This window comes from Rhinopithecus bieti, unplaced genomic scaffold, assembly GCF_001698545.2.
Source record: "Rhinopithecus bieti isolate Rb0 unplaced genomic scaffold, ASM169854v2 scaffold_63, whole genome shotgun sequence".
NCBI lineage: Eukaryota > Metazoa > Chordata > Mammalia > Primates > Cercopithecidae > Rhinopithecus > Rhinopithecus bieti.
The window spans coordinates 767,658-782,050 of NW_016802972.1; the positions used below are offsets into that span (position 1 = coordinate 767,658).

The 14,393-nt window shown below is 47.5% G+C and overlaps 1 long non-coding RNA gene and 1 pseudogene across 1 annotated transcript; one reads left to right on the plus strand and one right to left on the minus strand.

Moving 5' to 3' along the window:
• Window positions 1-10,824: 10,824 nt before the first annotated feature.
• On the plus strand, window positions 10,825-11,965 carry LOC108527065 (UPF0687 protein C20orf27-like; annotated as a pseudogene).
• Window positions 11,158-12,281, minus strand: LOC108527135 (uncharacterized). The gene is made up of 2 exons (XR_001884718.1): window positions 12,093-12,281; window positions 11,158-11,736 (listed from the first exon to the last, which is right to left on the minus strand). It is a non-coding gene; the product is annotated as an uncharacterized LOC108527135 (long non-coding RNA).
• Window positions 12,282-14,393: the final 2,112 nt, after the last annotated feature.

Sequence of the window (14,393 nt, forward strand, 5' to 3'; positions counted from 1 at the left end):
ATAATTACACACTTTGGGAAGCGAGAGCAGGAGGGTCTCTTGAGCCCACAGTTTGAGGCTATAGTGAGCTAGGATTGCACCACTGCACTCCAGCCTGGGCAACAGAGCAAGACTCTGTCTCTTAAAAAAAGAGAGAGGGAGAGAAATTGCCAATTTAAGGACTTATTTGTTTCCAAAACTTGTTATTTATTAGAACATCATTTGTAGGATTTGTATAAAATACACTGCACATAAACATTAGTATTTGTGAGAATGATTCGCTCTTAACAGCAGAGAGAGCCACAAATATACTTTTAGTGTGTCAACAGCTACAAAAAGTATTCTGACTACTTATCTCCTAGGTACTCTTGTCCCATATGCTGGAATTGTCTACCTTAACTTTATTTATTTATTTTTTTGAGACACTCTTGCTCCAGCTCCCAGGCTCAAGTGCAGTGGCGTGATCTTGACTCACTGCAACCTCCACCTCCCGGGTTCAAGCAATTCTTGTGCCTCAGCCACCCAAGTAGCTGGGATTATAGGCATGTGCCACCATGCCCAGCTAGGTTTTTTGTAGAGACAGGATTTTGCCATGTTGGCCAGGCTGGTCTTGAACTCCTGACCCCAAATGATCCAACCGCCTCAGCCTCCCAAAGTACTGGGATTACAGTACCTTAACTTTAGACTCCGTGTGTCAACGTTGCCTTCTCTTGCTTTCAACTTGACATCGGTGGATTTCTTTAAGCCAGGAATGCCTCTATGTTGACTGTTAAGCATTAATTCTCACAGGAGAATTATAATGCTTTTCCCCATTTTCCCAATTTCTTGACTGATCATTTTTGGGATTCAGAAGAACATACAGATTTCCTGATAAATTCCAGGAGGGATTTCCTGCATAGAAACACTACTTTGGGGCTGGGCACAGTGGCTCATGCCTATAATCCCAGCACTTTGGGAGGCCGAGGCGGTTGGATCACTTAAGGTTAGGAGTTCGAGACCAGTCTGGCCAACATGGTGAAACCTCATCTCTACTAAAAATACAAAAAAAAAAAAAAACCAGGCATGGTGCTGTACACCTCTAGTCCAAGCTACTCAGGAGGCTGAGGCAGGAGAATCGCTTAAACCTGGGAGGTGTAAGTTGCCGTGAGCAGAGATTGTGCCACTGCACTCCAGCCTGGGTGACAGAGTGAGACTCTGTCTCAAAAAAGAAAAAGAAAGGCCGGGCGCAGTGGCTTATGCCTGTAATCCCAGCACTTTGGGAGGCCGAGGCAGGCGGATCACGAGGTCAGGAGTTCGAGACCAGCCTGACCAACATGGTGAAACCCATCTCTCCTAAAAATACAAAAATTAGCCAGGCGTGCTGGTGCATGCCTGAAATCCCACCTACTCAGGAGGTTGAGGCAGGAAAATTGCTTGAACCAGGGAGGCAGAGGTTGCAGCGAGCTGAGATCCCACCACTGCACTCCAGCCTGGGTGACAGAGGGAGATTCGTCACACACACACACACACACACACACACACACACACGCACACACAAACGGAAAAAGAAAGAAAAAGAAACACTACTCTGGGCTGAGCAGCGTCGGCAAGTCAAGTCTGCTTCTGAAATTTTACCTAGAACATTGAATCTTGCCTTTTTGGTTTCAGGGGCCTCAGAGCCAGAGAATCCAAGTATGGATCTTAGCTCTACCAGTTCCTGGTGGTAAGAGCTTGGGCAAGTCACTTTAACTCTTTGAGTTTCAATTTAATTGATAGAATAATGTGTGGGAAGTCAATGCTTGCTTTGCGAGGCAATATTGTAGGAGGGTTAAGAGTGTGGCTCTGGAGTCAGTCAGTCTGAGGCTTGAATCCTGGCTCCATTACTTACTACCTCTTTGATCTGAGGCAAGTTACGAGCCACTCCATTTTTCTCTTCTGTAAAGTGGTGGCACTCATTGGTCATTGTGGCAAACATCATCTTCATAGAGTTTTCATGAGTTTAAGTTGGATCACATATGAAAATGCTTAACACAGAGCATGGTACATTGTAAGTGCTTGATAAACACAAACCACTGTAGCTGTTACCTGCTGTATCTACCTCTCGAGGCAGTCGTGAGGATGAAAGGGAGGCTGTGTTGGGGAAGTGCTTTCTAAGCTGTGAAATGGTAGCCACACACTTCTCTTGCCTTCAGAGATGGGATGGTCCAAAGCTATGGGCAAACATTAATGGTATCCCCAAGTAAGGGGCCTGAGAATAGTTACCTATATCCACAGAAGGTAGCTGTGTTGAGGCGAGTGGCACCATGGGCGGCTGGAAAACAGTGCAAAATGCTCTCAGCTGAGGGATAATTGCAGTCATGAGGGCAAAGTCTGCCATGGTATGACCTGGGGCACCCTTGGGGACAGGGAGAAAACCGATTTTTCAGAAGGAGGCTTTAGAGGAAGGATCATGTTAAATGGAACCTGCCCCCTGTATGTTTTGTTTTGTTTTAATTAGGGGCCGCATCAGAGGAAGGGGACATGTAATAGAAAGTGGTTGGAGGGCTCTGACTTTTGTCTGAAGCTGCTATTGCTGAAAGGTTGAACTTAGGACACATAGGAATGTATGTCCTAATGTCATAGGAATGAGCTGGAACCAGTGCACCCTCTCGCGCTGTGCATGCACCACAATGTCATTCATTTCCTAGACTGTAGACCAAACATAGCTCAAAGGGCTTCCAAAGAGGATCGCATGTCATTCTGACAGCAGCCCCCTCAACAACGTACAGATGAGGGCTTGGAGTCCCGGGAAGTCACGTCCATTGCCCAAGGTCACACAACTGATATTAATATATTATGAAGTCAGGATTCAGACACAGTTCAAGCTCTTTTTGTTTGTGTGTTTTCTGAGCCAGAGTCTCACTCTATCGTCCAGGCTGGAGTGCAGTGGCACAATCTCAGCTCACTGCAACCTCCACCTCCCAGATGCAAGTGATTCTCATGCCTCAGCCTCCCGAGTAGCTGGGACTACAGACGTGTGCCACCACGCCTGGCTAGTTTATAGACCAAGCTCTTAGCCCCACCAGCCTGCCTCAACCACCAGGTGCCAGACTGCTGATCTTGAACAAGGAAGAAAAAAATCCCAATGTAGGAGGTTTCAGTGCCTAAATGTCCTCCTTTCTTGCCTTTGGTAACAACTTTTTCTGTCTCAGAATATCACTGCTACTTCTCTGGACTCTGCTTCTTTGCTTCCAGGGCTGTTTTTCTTGCTTAGCCCTAAGTCAGCCTCGTTTGGGCCCTGTCCTTAGACTCTTGCTCCTTTATGTGCGCAGCTCCAGCTGTTGGTCCTCTCTCAGTCTAACCCAGCCTGCCCCTCTGAGCGCCAGCCTGAGCAGCCAGCTGCCCCCTTGACATCCCCTCTCTGGGTCTCATACATGATGTCTCCCATAACACGGCTTGCCTCCCAAGTGCTACCTCCTCCCTGCCATGGCCTCTTGGTTCCAAATTGCGGTGTAGTGGTGGGGAATTTAGAAAGCCTTTAAAGACGAAACCTCTTGAATGAGTTCTCAGGGCTAGAGATAGACCACAGAGTGTGTTCTCTGAGAGCTACCAACAGTCTGGGGACGAACTTGGAGGGTGGAATTCACCATTTAATCAGTCGGCTGGCTACAGAATGCCCAGCTGCATGCCAGGTCCAGCCGCTGGGGTGGAAAGATGCATTCATGAGTAGAACAGACAGGATTGCTGGCTTTAGGGAGCATCCAGGCTGTTGGAGAAGACAGACGTCATGCAGTCCCCCAAAATACACTCTTATAAACTGTGGTAAGTGTCATGAAGGAAAAGTTCTTGGTGCCATAAAAGCATATTGTAGATCTAAATTAGATTAAGGTAGTCAAAGAAGGTCATTGTGAGAAAGTGACAATTACTGTCTCCTGAGATCTGAGTTGGGGAGGAGAATTCCATAGACAGGCAAGAGTAGGCCCAAAAGACCCAGGAGTGGGAAAGAGCTTGCCATGGTGGGAAAACTGAAAGGCAATCCATGTAGTGGGAGCAGATCGTGCAGGGAGATGGGCTGAGATAAGGCCGGGTGGCCTGGGCAGGGGTGATGGCAGAGCCTCGTGGGCCACAGTAAGGAGCCTGAAGGTTTTGGGTTAACTTTTTTTTTTTCTTAAATTTGAGATACAGACTCACTGTGTCCCCAGGCTGGAGTACAGTGGTATGATCTTGGCTCATTGCAGCCTCTACCTGTGGGGTTCAAGCGAGTCTCCCACCTCAGCCTCTCAAGTAGCTGGGATTACAGGCACCCGCCACTACACCTGGCTAATTTTTGTATTTTTAGTAGAGCGAGTGTTTTGCCATGTTGGCCAGGCTGGTCTCGAACTCCTGACCTCAAGTGATCCACCCTCCTTGGCCTCCCAAAGTGCTTACAAATCCCCAAAGGGATTACAGGCATGAGCCACTATGCCCTTCCTGGTTTAACTTTTTATTTGAAAATAATTTCAAAGTTACAGAAAAGTCTCAAGAATAGTACAACGGACACCTGCATAGCCTTTGTCCCAGATTCATCTGGTGTTCACATTTTACCCAATTTTTCTGTCACTGGCTCTCTCTCTATTTAAGGTATATGCAGATGACTTTGATTCCAGTCTAGTTGAGAATAAGTTGCAGACCTCATGTTCCTCTACCCCTAAATAGTGTGTGTTTCCTCCCACAGTACAGTTATCCACTGCATTAAATTTCACACTGATCCAATGTGGTATCTAATTCACCTCCCATCTTGTCACTTGTCTCAGTAATGCCCTTTAGATGGCGTTTCTCCTCTAGCACAGGATCCAGTCTAAGAATGATGTATGGCATTCAGTCGTTGTCTCTCTAGCATCCCTTCATCGGGAATGGTCAGCCTTTCTTTGTCTTGCATGGTGTTGACTTTATTGAAGAATTCAATCTTCCCCTTTATTTTAATAGAACATTCTTCATTTGGGGTTTGTCTGCTGTTTCTTTATTACAATATATGGGTTACGCATTCCTGGCTGGAAGACCGTGTAAGTGATACTGTGTCCTTCTCAGTGTTAACAGCTAAAGCCATACATGTCTGTCTGTTCCTCCTTGGTGATTTTTTTTTTTTATTCAGAGTCTCACTGTGTTGCCTAGGCTGGAGTACAGTGGTGTGATCGCAGCTCACTGCAACCTCTCCCTCCTGGGTTCAAGCAATTCTCCCTGCCTCAGCCTCCTGAGTATCTGGGATTACAGGTACCCACTACCATGCCTGGCTAATTTTTGTATTTTTTAGTAGAGACAGGATTTTGCCATGTTGACCAGGCTGGTCTTGAACTCCTGACCTCAGGTGGTCCTCCTGCCTCGGCCTCCCAAAGTGCTGGGATTACAGGAGTGAGCCACCACGCCCAGCCCCTCCTTGGTGATTTTAATTTTGGTCACCAAGTCAAGGTTATCTGATTTCTCCAATCTATAGTCACTATTTTTTCCTTATAACAAGTAGTCTATGAGGAGGCATTTTATAACCATGACTATATCCTATTCCACATCAAAAGTTAAATAGATGAGACTTAACACCTATTGATGATTCTTGCCTAAGAATCACAATGGTTACAGAATAGTAACTCAACCCCAGGACTCCCTCCACATTTATTAGTCAACACTTGGCATTCTTCTGTCCACTTATTTATAGATTCACTATTCGTAGGAACTCTTGGATTTCTATTATTTTCCAATAAATTTTACAATTAGTTATTAATCTTAATTATTTTGGTGCTCAGATGGTCCCAGATTTGGCCGCTGGAAGCTCCTTAAAACTAGAAGCCTGGATTTCATCCCAGCTTCAGTGGAGTGGCATGATTCAGTTTACAGATAAGATCACCCTGACTGCTGTGTGAGAATGCACCTATGGGGGCACAGATGAGGAAGCAGGGAGACCCTTGTGTAGTCCAGATGGGAGATGTGGCTTAGATTAGGGTTGTGACATACAGGGGGAGGGAATGGATAGAGGTGAGAGAAACATTGGAAGCCGTGTGCGGTGGCTCACACCTGTAATCCCAACACTTTGGGAGGCCAAGGCAGGAGGATAACTTGAGGCCAGGAGTTTGAGACCTGCCTGGGCAACATAGCAACAGCCTGTCTCTTAAAAAAAAAAAAAAAAAAAAAAAAAGGTAAGAATTAGTCAGGCATGGTGCTGTGCACCTGTAGTCCTAACTTTCTGGGAGGCTGAGGTGGGAGGATCACTTGAGCCCAGGAGTTTGAGGCTCCAGTGAGCCATGGTTGTGTACTCCAGCCTCGGTAACAGAGTGAGACCCTGTCTCTAGAAGAAAAGAAAAACATTGGAGGTAGAATCAGCAGGACTTAGTGGTGGATTAAATGCACAGTCAGAGAGGCAGAGTTGAGAGCTACCGGAGCAGCTGGAGGAATGGTGGAGATGTTGACTGATACGGGGAAGACAAGCAGAGTAAGGGGTTGGGTAGGGGGGAGGTGTTAGATGCATTGAGTTCGAGGGGTCTGGAACATCCAGTGTTCTCTGGCACCCAAGTGAAGGGGTCAGCGAGACAACTAGACTCTGGAGCTGACACAGAAGTCCAGACCAGAAGTAAACTTAAGGCCACGAATCCACAGTCTTGGATGAAATGTTGTAAGGGGAGAATGTGGACTGATATGGGAGTGCACTGTTTGGGGGTGCAGGGGTGTATGGCCAGAATTTGCAATGGAGAGGTAGGTGGGGACAAAGGCACACAGCGCCTGGAGTGTCAGGCCAAATGCTGAGCACTGGGGAGCCCACTGAAGAGTCCTGAGCAGGGCAGTGAGTGACAGGTGTGATTGGCATTTCAGGAGGACTGTTCTGACAGCCAAGTACAGACGATCTGGGGGGTCGTGGCAGTGGTTGATGCTGTCGTCCTTTCTAAAATAAATCTGCTCATCTCTTGCCCCTGGAGGTGGCTCAGGTGGGTCACCATGCCTGAATGCCCTCTCCTTGTTCATCTGGGCAAAAAAACGATGATTATAACACCTGTCTCAACTGCACTTACCAGCCCCCGGTGATGTGATAGCAAACCCATGTCTCCCTGCCTCATTGCGGCTAGAGCCATAGAACCTGCTCCCAGGACCTTTTCCCAGCCAGGTGTAACACAGCAGGTGTGAGTGTGCACAGGCTGGTCCCCAAGGCTTGCTGGAGTCTGGGGACCATGATACTCTGCCCTGGCATACTTTGAGTTCTGTGTGGTCTCTGTCATTCAGGCCACTGCTCATTCAAACCTGTATGTTGTCCTCTCCCACCCCACACGGCCCATAGAGGGTGGGTTTAAGCCGGAATGAACATCCTGGGGTGCAGGCGTCCAGGAAGTCTGCAGTCCTGCCTACGGGGTGCTGAGAGCCCCTTGGCAGTACACGGATAACCAAAGGCAGAAATTTTAAGAGACCAGAGGGAGGGGCAGGTGCTCTGGGAGCCCAGGAAAGGCCAGAGTGTTTCTGGTTGGAGAAATCAGGGTTGTTCCCAGAGAAGATGGCGTTTGAACTGGAACTTGAGGAGAAGACTATTTTCCATTTCACACAAGAAATATTTGATTATGCCGGGCGCGGTGGCTCACGCCTGTAATCCCAGCACTCTGGGAGGCCGAGACGGGTGGATCACAAGGTCAGGAGATCGAGACCATCCTGGCTAACATGGTGAAACCCCGTCTCTACTAAAATACAAAAAATTAGCCGGGCGTGGTAGCGGGCGCCTGTAGTCCCAGCTACTCGGGAGGCTGAGGCAGGAGAATGGCATGAACCCAGGAGGCGGAGCTTGCAGTGAGCCGAGATCGTGCCACTGCACTCCAGCCTGGGTGACAGAGCAAAGACTCCATCTCAAAAAAAAAAAGAATTATTTGATTATTCAGTAAAAAGAGGAAATAAAAAAAATCAGACCAGTCTGGCTAACATGGTGAAACCCCCTCTCTACTAAAAATACAAAATTAGCCAGGAGTGGCAGGCGGGCACCTGTAATCCCAGCTACTTGGGAGGCTGAGGCAGGAGAATCACTTAAACTCGGGAGGCGGAGGTTGCAGTGAGCCGAGATCATGCCACTGCACTCCAGCCTGGGGGACAGAGCGAGACTCCATCTCAAAAAAATTAAAAAAAGAGAAAAGAAAAAGAGGCCAGGCACGGTGGCTCACGCCTGTAATCCCAGCACTTTGGAAGATCGAGGCGGGTAGATCACGAGGTCAGGAATTCGAGACCAGCCTGGCCAATATGATGAAACTCTGTCTTTACTAAAAATACAAAAATTAGCTGGGCACGGTGGCGGGTGCCTGTAATCCCAGCTACTCGGGAGGCTGAGACAGGAGAATCACTTGAACCTGGGAGGTGGAGTTTGCAGTGAGCCGGATCGCGCCACTGCACTCCAGCCTGGGGGACAGAGCAGGACTTCGCCTCAAAAGAAAAGGAAAAAGAAAAACAGTCAAAGCCCACTTCCTCATATTTTATTGACATTGTCAACACAGCCATTATAGGTTGCATAACAATCCATTAGGTGGATCCTGCATAGTTAGTTCTCTTATCGTTGGACTAATTCATTCCAGGCCTCAGGACATGGGCTTCTGGCCTGTGGCTGGGCAGTGGGGCCAGATGCAACTCAGGAATTGGTGCTTGAGCCCATCCACTCATTCTTCCACTCAGCAAATGTCTATTAAGAACTCAGCACCTACCAGGCCCTGTAGATCCAACGAGTATCAGGACATGGTTCCTGTCCTGTCAAGTCTACTAGTGAGTGAGTCATAAGTGAAAAGAATTCGTTATAGAGCAACCTGTAGAGTGCCACAATCGAGGCACAGGATGTTCCAAGATGCAGTGATGACATAGACACAGGAGCTTCAGCCCTGGGAGCAGGAGAGGATACCAGGAGGAGTCGAGGAGTGAGAGAGGACAGGCCTGATGTCACACGCCAGGGGACCAAGCCGCCAGGGATGCCGCCAAGTATGTCTCTGTCCACAAGCAGAAAGCTCATCCCACCGCCTCTCAAGCCTCTGAGTGTTTGTTTTTCTCTGTTTTCTATTTCAAATATTCCTTTTCTCCCATTTTTTGGGGGGACTGTTTTTATACTACTTTCCAAAGTCTCAACTTGCATGCATGCTTAATTCATTTCATTTGTTTTCTCTTTTTGCCACTAAAAGCATTTAATGCTGTTTTACCTCTGAATATAGCTTTGTCTGTTAATCCTACTTTTATTTTCTAAATAGTCTGCTTTTAATTTTTTTAATTCTTGATTTACATCTTATCCTAAGGATAATTTGAGATGCTACTTACATTTCAAAATTTCTAAGTGGTGTGTTTTACATTATTGTTAGTTGTATTGCATTTTGATCCGAGAATGGTTTCTAGAATTTCTACTTTTCAAAATTTACCAAAATACTCTTTGTAGCTTAATATTTATTTACTTTTGTCCACTGTCCATGAAACTTGAAAAGAAGGTGTACTGTTTGTTTTCAGGGTAAGAAATGTATATGTTCATATCTTCTATGTCCTTATTTATTTTTTGATTACTTGTTCAGAAAATGTGTTAGAATATTTCCAATAAAACTGTTTCTCATGTTTTTCTTTGTATTGCTATATACTTTATTTCACAGTTCTTTGTTGTTTATTTAACATAAGAAGAAAAAAAGGCCGGGCGCGGTGGCTCACGCCTGTAATCCCAGCACTTTAGGAGTCTGAGGTGGGCGGATCACGAGGTCAAGAGCTCGAGACTATCCTGGCCAACATGGAGAAACCCCATCTCTACTAAAAATACAAAAATTAGCCAGGTGTGGTGGCACATGCCTGTAATCCCAGCTACTCAGGAGGCTGAGGCAGGAGAATCGCTTGAACCCAGGAGGCAGAGGTTTCAGTGAGCTGAGATCTCACTGTTGCACTCCAGCCTGGGCAACAGAGCAAGACAGTCTCAAAAAAAAAAAAAAAAAATTAAACCCATTCAAGGCTGGGCCCAGTGGCTCACACCTGTGATCCCAGAACTTTGGGAGGCCCAAGTGGGTGGATCCCTCGAGCTCAGGAGTTTGAGACCAGCCTGGGCAACATGGTGAAACCCCTTCTCTAACAAAAAATACAAAAATTAGCCGGACAGGGTGGAGTGTGCCTATAGTCCCAGCTACTTGGGAAGCTGAGTGGGAGGATCACTTGAGCCCGGGAGGTAGAGGCTGGAGTGAGCTGGGATTGCACCACTGTGCACCAGCCTTAGCAACAAGAGCAAAGCTCCATCTCAAAAAAAAAAAGAAAAAAAATTAGGGCTGGGTGCGGTGGCTCACGCCTGTAATCCCAGCACTTTGGGAGGCCAAGGTGGGCGGATCACGAGGTCAGGAGATCGAGACCATCCTGGCTAACACAGTGAAACCCCCGTGTCTACTAAAAATACAAAAAATGACCAGGTGCGGTGGCTCACACCTGTAATCCCAGCACTTTGGGAGGCCAAGGCAGGCGGATCACAAGGTCAGGAGATCGAGACCATCCTGGCTAACATGCTGAAACCCCATCTCTACTAAAAATACAAAAAAATTAGCCGGGCATTGTGGCGGGCGCCTGTAGTACCAGCTACTCAGGAGGCTGAGGCAGGAGAATGGTGTGAACCCAGGAGATGGAGCTTGCAGTGAGCTGAGATTGCACCACTGCACTCTAGCTTGGGCGACAGAGTGAGACTCTGTCTCAAAAGTTAATAATAATAATAATAATAATAATACAAAAAATTAGCCGGGCGTGGTGGCAGGCACCTGTGGTACCAGTTGTTCAGGAGGCTGAGGCAGGAGAATGGTGTGAACCCAGGAGGCGAAGCTTTCAGTGAGCTGAGATCGCGCCACTGCACTCCAGCCTGGGCAACGGTGAGAGACTCCATCTCAAAAAAATAAAAAAATTAAAAATATAGGCCGGTTCTTCCTCTTGCTTGGCATAGAGCTCCTGCAGCTGAGCCTGGGTCATCCCTGCCCTGCCCGGCTCTGGGTGCACCCTGCAAGGCTCCTGCTGGTGTCCCTGGAACATGGGAGGCTGCTGAGTGTGAGTGGCGGTGTCCGGCAGGAGCTGGGTGGCAGGGAGGGCATCCATGGCTGCAGCCAACAAGGGCAACAAGCCCAGGGTGCAGAGGAGTATCCGCTCTGCTTTGTGGCAGACCATGATACAGAGGGCTCCCATGTCGCTGTGGGCTGCTGCGGGTGTGAACGAAGGGGGATGAATGCAGAAATGAAGACAAAGATAAAAAGATCTATTTTGAAAGGAGTCAGGGGGCTCCTTGCTTCTAGTGAACAAGGGCAGCCCTGAGCTTCCACAGCCCTTTGTATTTATTAGGTAGGAAGAGCAGGGAGGGAGAGTAACTGTTGGTCAGTTGCTTGATTTATCACAGGTACACATAATTTCTTTCTTTGTACAACAGGCTTCAGATGTTCTTATAGGTAATCACAAGGAACACTGCGCTTGGGGCCTGACGGCCCTCAGCACTCCCCGCGGGGGGCAGATGCCAACACCCTGCTTTCATGAGAACAGTTTACCGTTTACTCATATAGCCTCCAGTGGTATACTGAGTTGGTCACAACCCCCATTTTCTCCGCCTGTAACGCTCCCAGAGCCACGTCTGCTTTGATGAGAAGCTTCATGACTCGGTGATCATGGTCACCCAGGACAGCGACAGCAGCTTTCTGGTCAAGGTTGGCCTCCTGAAGATCCTGCGCAGGTATGAGATTACCTTCGCTCTGCCCCCGCCCAGTGCGCAGGCTGAGCAAGGACGTCCGCGAGGCACCTGTCCCCAGCCTCTGCATGTCAAGCTCCTCAGTGTCGTACCTGTCCCTGAAGGTTACAGTGTCAAGTGTGAGTACTTGGCGCACAAAGAGGGCATCCTCAAAGCAGAGATGCTGCCAGCCTGCGAAGGTGGCGCCGGTGCCTGTGTGCGCGTGGCGGTGCAGGCGGGCGCCAGAGGCAGACACCACCGCATGCCCACCTGCGGGATGGTGTCAAGGGCTCGCGCACAACACTGGAATAAGACTCGCAGCACAGCCACCAGAACGGCTTTGACTGAGGCCCCTGCTCGCCCCAGCCCCCAGCCTTAAACCCCGCCTGGTCCCCGGGACACGCTGCGTGATAGTGGCTTCCTCGCCCCTCTCTGGGGTGGGCATGGGGTGGAGTGGCCCTGGCCAGCCTCTCACCTCTGCCTTCATTCCTGCCACCACCCTGCCTCTCCCATGTCCTCTTCCACTTCCTCCTTTCCGTGTGCCTCAGGCTCCTGTCAGAAGACATGGGTTGAGCCCACAAGGAGACTGTCTGCGGAAGGGATGGGGAGGGCCTGGGGTGGGTTCTCCCCACTGCCCACCCCGAGCCACAGAGGCTCCAGCCAGGGTCTGGGAGAGGACGAAGCTTGCTCTGTGACATCGTTGCCCCATCACTGCTGCTGCTGCCTGGCATCAGCCACCTCTCCTGCCCCTCCCTCTTCTCCACTGCTGTGCACAATGAGTCCCCACCTCCCACCCCTCAGGTCTGTGTTACTTGGTTTTTAAGTGACTGATTGGGATAGAACCCTAAAGAAATAAAACTTCCAGTGGATACGAAATTATATATATATGGGCATAGTGACTCATGCTTGTAATTCCAGCACTTTGGAAGGCCAAGACAGGAGGATCACTTGAGACCAGGAGTTCGAGACCAGCCTGGTCAGCAGAGCGAGACCCCATCTCTATCTACAAAATAAAAAATAAAAGAAAAAGAAATAAAAAATATGTTAACTGAAATTAAAAACAATAGAATAGAACTTCTTTATCTGATGGAAAGTATATATATTTAAAAAAAAAACTAGGCCAGGTACAATGGCTTACGCCTGTAATCCCAGCACTTTGGGAGGCCAAGGCAGGCAGATCACGAGGTCAAGAGATCAAGAGCATCCTGGCAAACATGGTGAAACCCTGTCTCTACTAAAAATACAAAAATTAGCTGGGGGTGGTGGTGCGCGCCTGTAGTCTCAGCTACTCGGGAGGCTGAGGCAGGAGAATCGCTTGAACCGTGGAGGCAGAGGTTGCAGTGAGCTGAGATCACATCACCGCACTCCAGCCTGGGTGATAGAGTGAGACTCCATCTCAAAAAAAAAATAAAAAATAAAAACCCGAAAAACTAACTACTACAACTAATAAATGAATTTAGCTCTGTTGTCTAGGATACAAGTTCAATATACAAAATCAGTTGCATTTTTTCAGCTATAAATTTTGTGTACCATTAGTGACAACTGGAAAATAAAATGTAAGGGATTTCCATTCTTATTATTCTTATTCAACAAAGTGCTGGAAGATCTAGCCAGTGCAAGAGAGCAAGAGAAGAAAATAAAAGGCATGCAGATTGGAAAGGAAAAAATAAAACTCACTATTTGGAGATGACATGATTGTCTACAGAGAAAATATGAAGGAATCTACCAAAAAACTCCTGGAAGTTTCAGCAAGGTGTCACTATACAAGATATAGATTGGAAAAATCAATTACATTTCTATACACTAACAATGGACAGGTGAACACTGAAATGAAAAATGTAATATGTGTCAGGCATGGTGTCGCACACCTGTAATCCTAGCACTTTGGGAGGCCGAGGTGGGCAGATCGCTTGAGATCAGGAGTTTGAGACCAGCCTGACCAACATGGTGAAACCCCATCTCTACTAAAAATACAAAAATTGGCCGGGCATGTTGGCTCACTCCTGTAATCCCAACATTTTGGGAGGCCAAGGTGGGCGGATCACCTGAGGTCAGGAGTTCAAGACTAGCCTGGCCAACAGGCAAAACTCCATCTCTACTGAAAATGCAAAAATTAGCCAGGCGTGGTGGCACATGCCTGTAGTCCCAGCTACTTGGGAAGCACAAGAATTGCTAGAACCCAGGAGATGGAGGTTGCAGTGAGTCGAGATCACCCCACTGCCCTGTAGCCTGGCTAAACTGTCTCAAAAAAAAGAAAGAAAGAAAGAAAGAAAATATGATTTACAATCTCTCAAAACAAGAAAAAGGAAATATGTAAGTGTAAATCTAATAAAATATGTATAGGACTTCTATGCTGAAAACTACACAATGCTAATGAAAGAAATCAAAGACCTGTATAAATGGAGAGACATACTACATTCATGGATCAGAAGACTCACTATAGTTAAGATACTAATTCTCCCCCAAATTGTTATAGAAGTTTAATGAAATGTCTATTAAAATCCCAGCAAGATTTCTTTTGGGCTTTTTTGCTTGTTTTGTTTTATTTTTTAAATTTATTTATTTATTTATATTTTTAGATGGAGTCTCCCGCTGTCACCCAGGCTAGAGTACAGTGGCGCGATCTCAGCTCCTACAACCTCCGCCTCCTGGGTTCAGGCAGTTCTCTTGCCTCCAAGCAGTTCTCCTGCCTCAGCCTCCTGAGTAGCTGGGATTACAGGCAAATGCCACCACACCCGGCTAATTTTTGTATTTTTAGTAGAGGCAGGGTTTCACC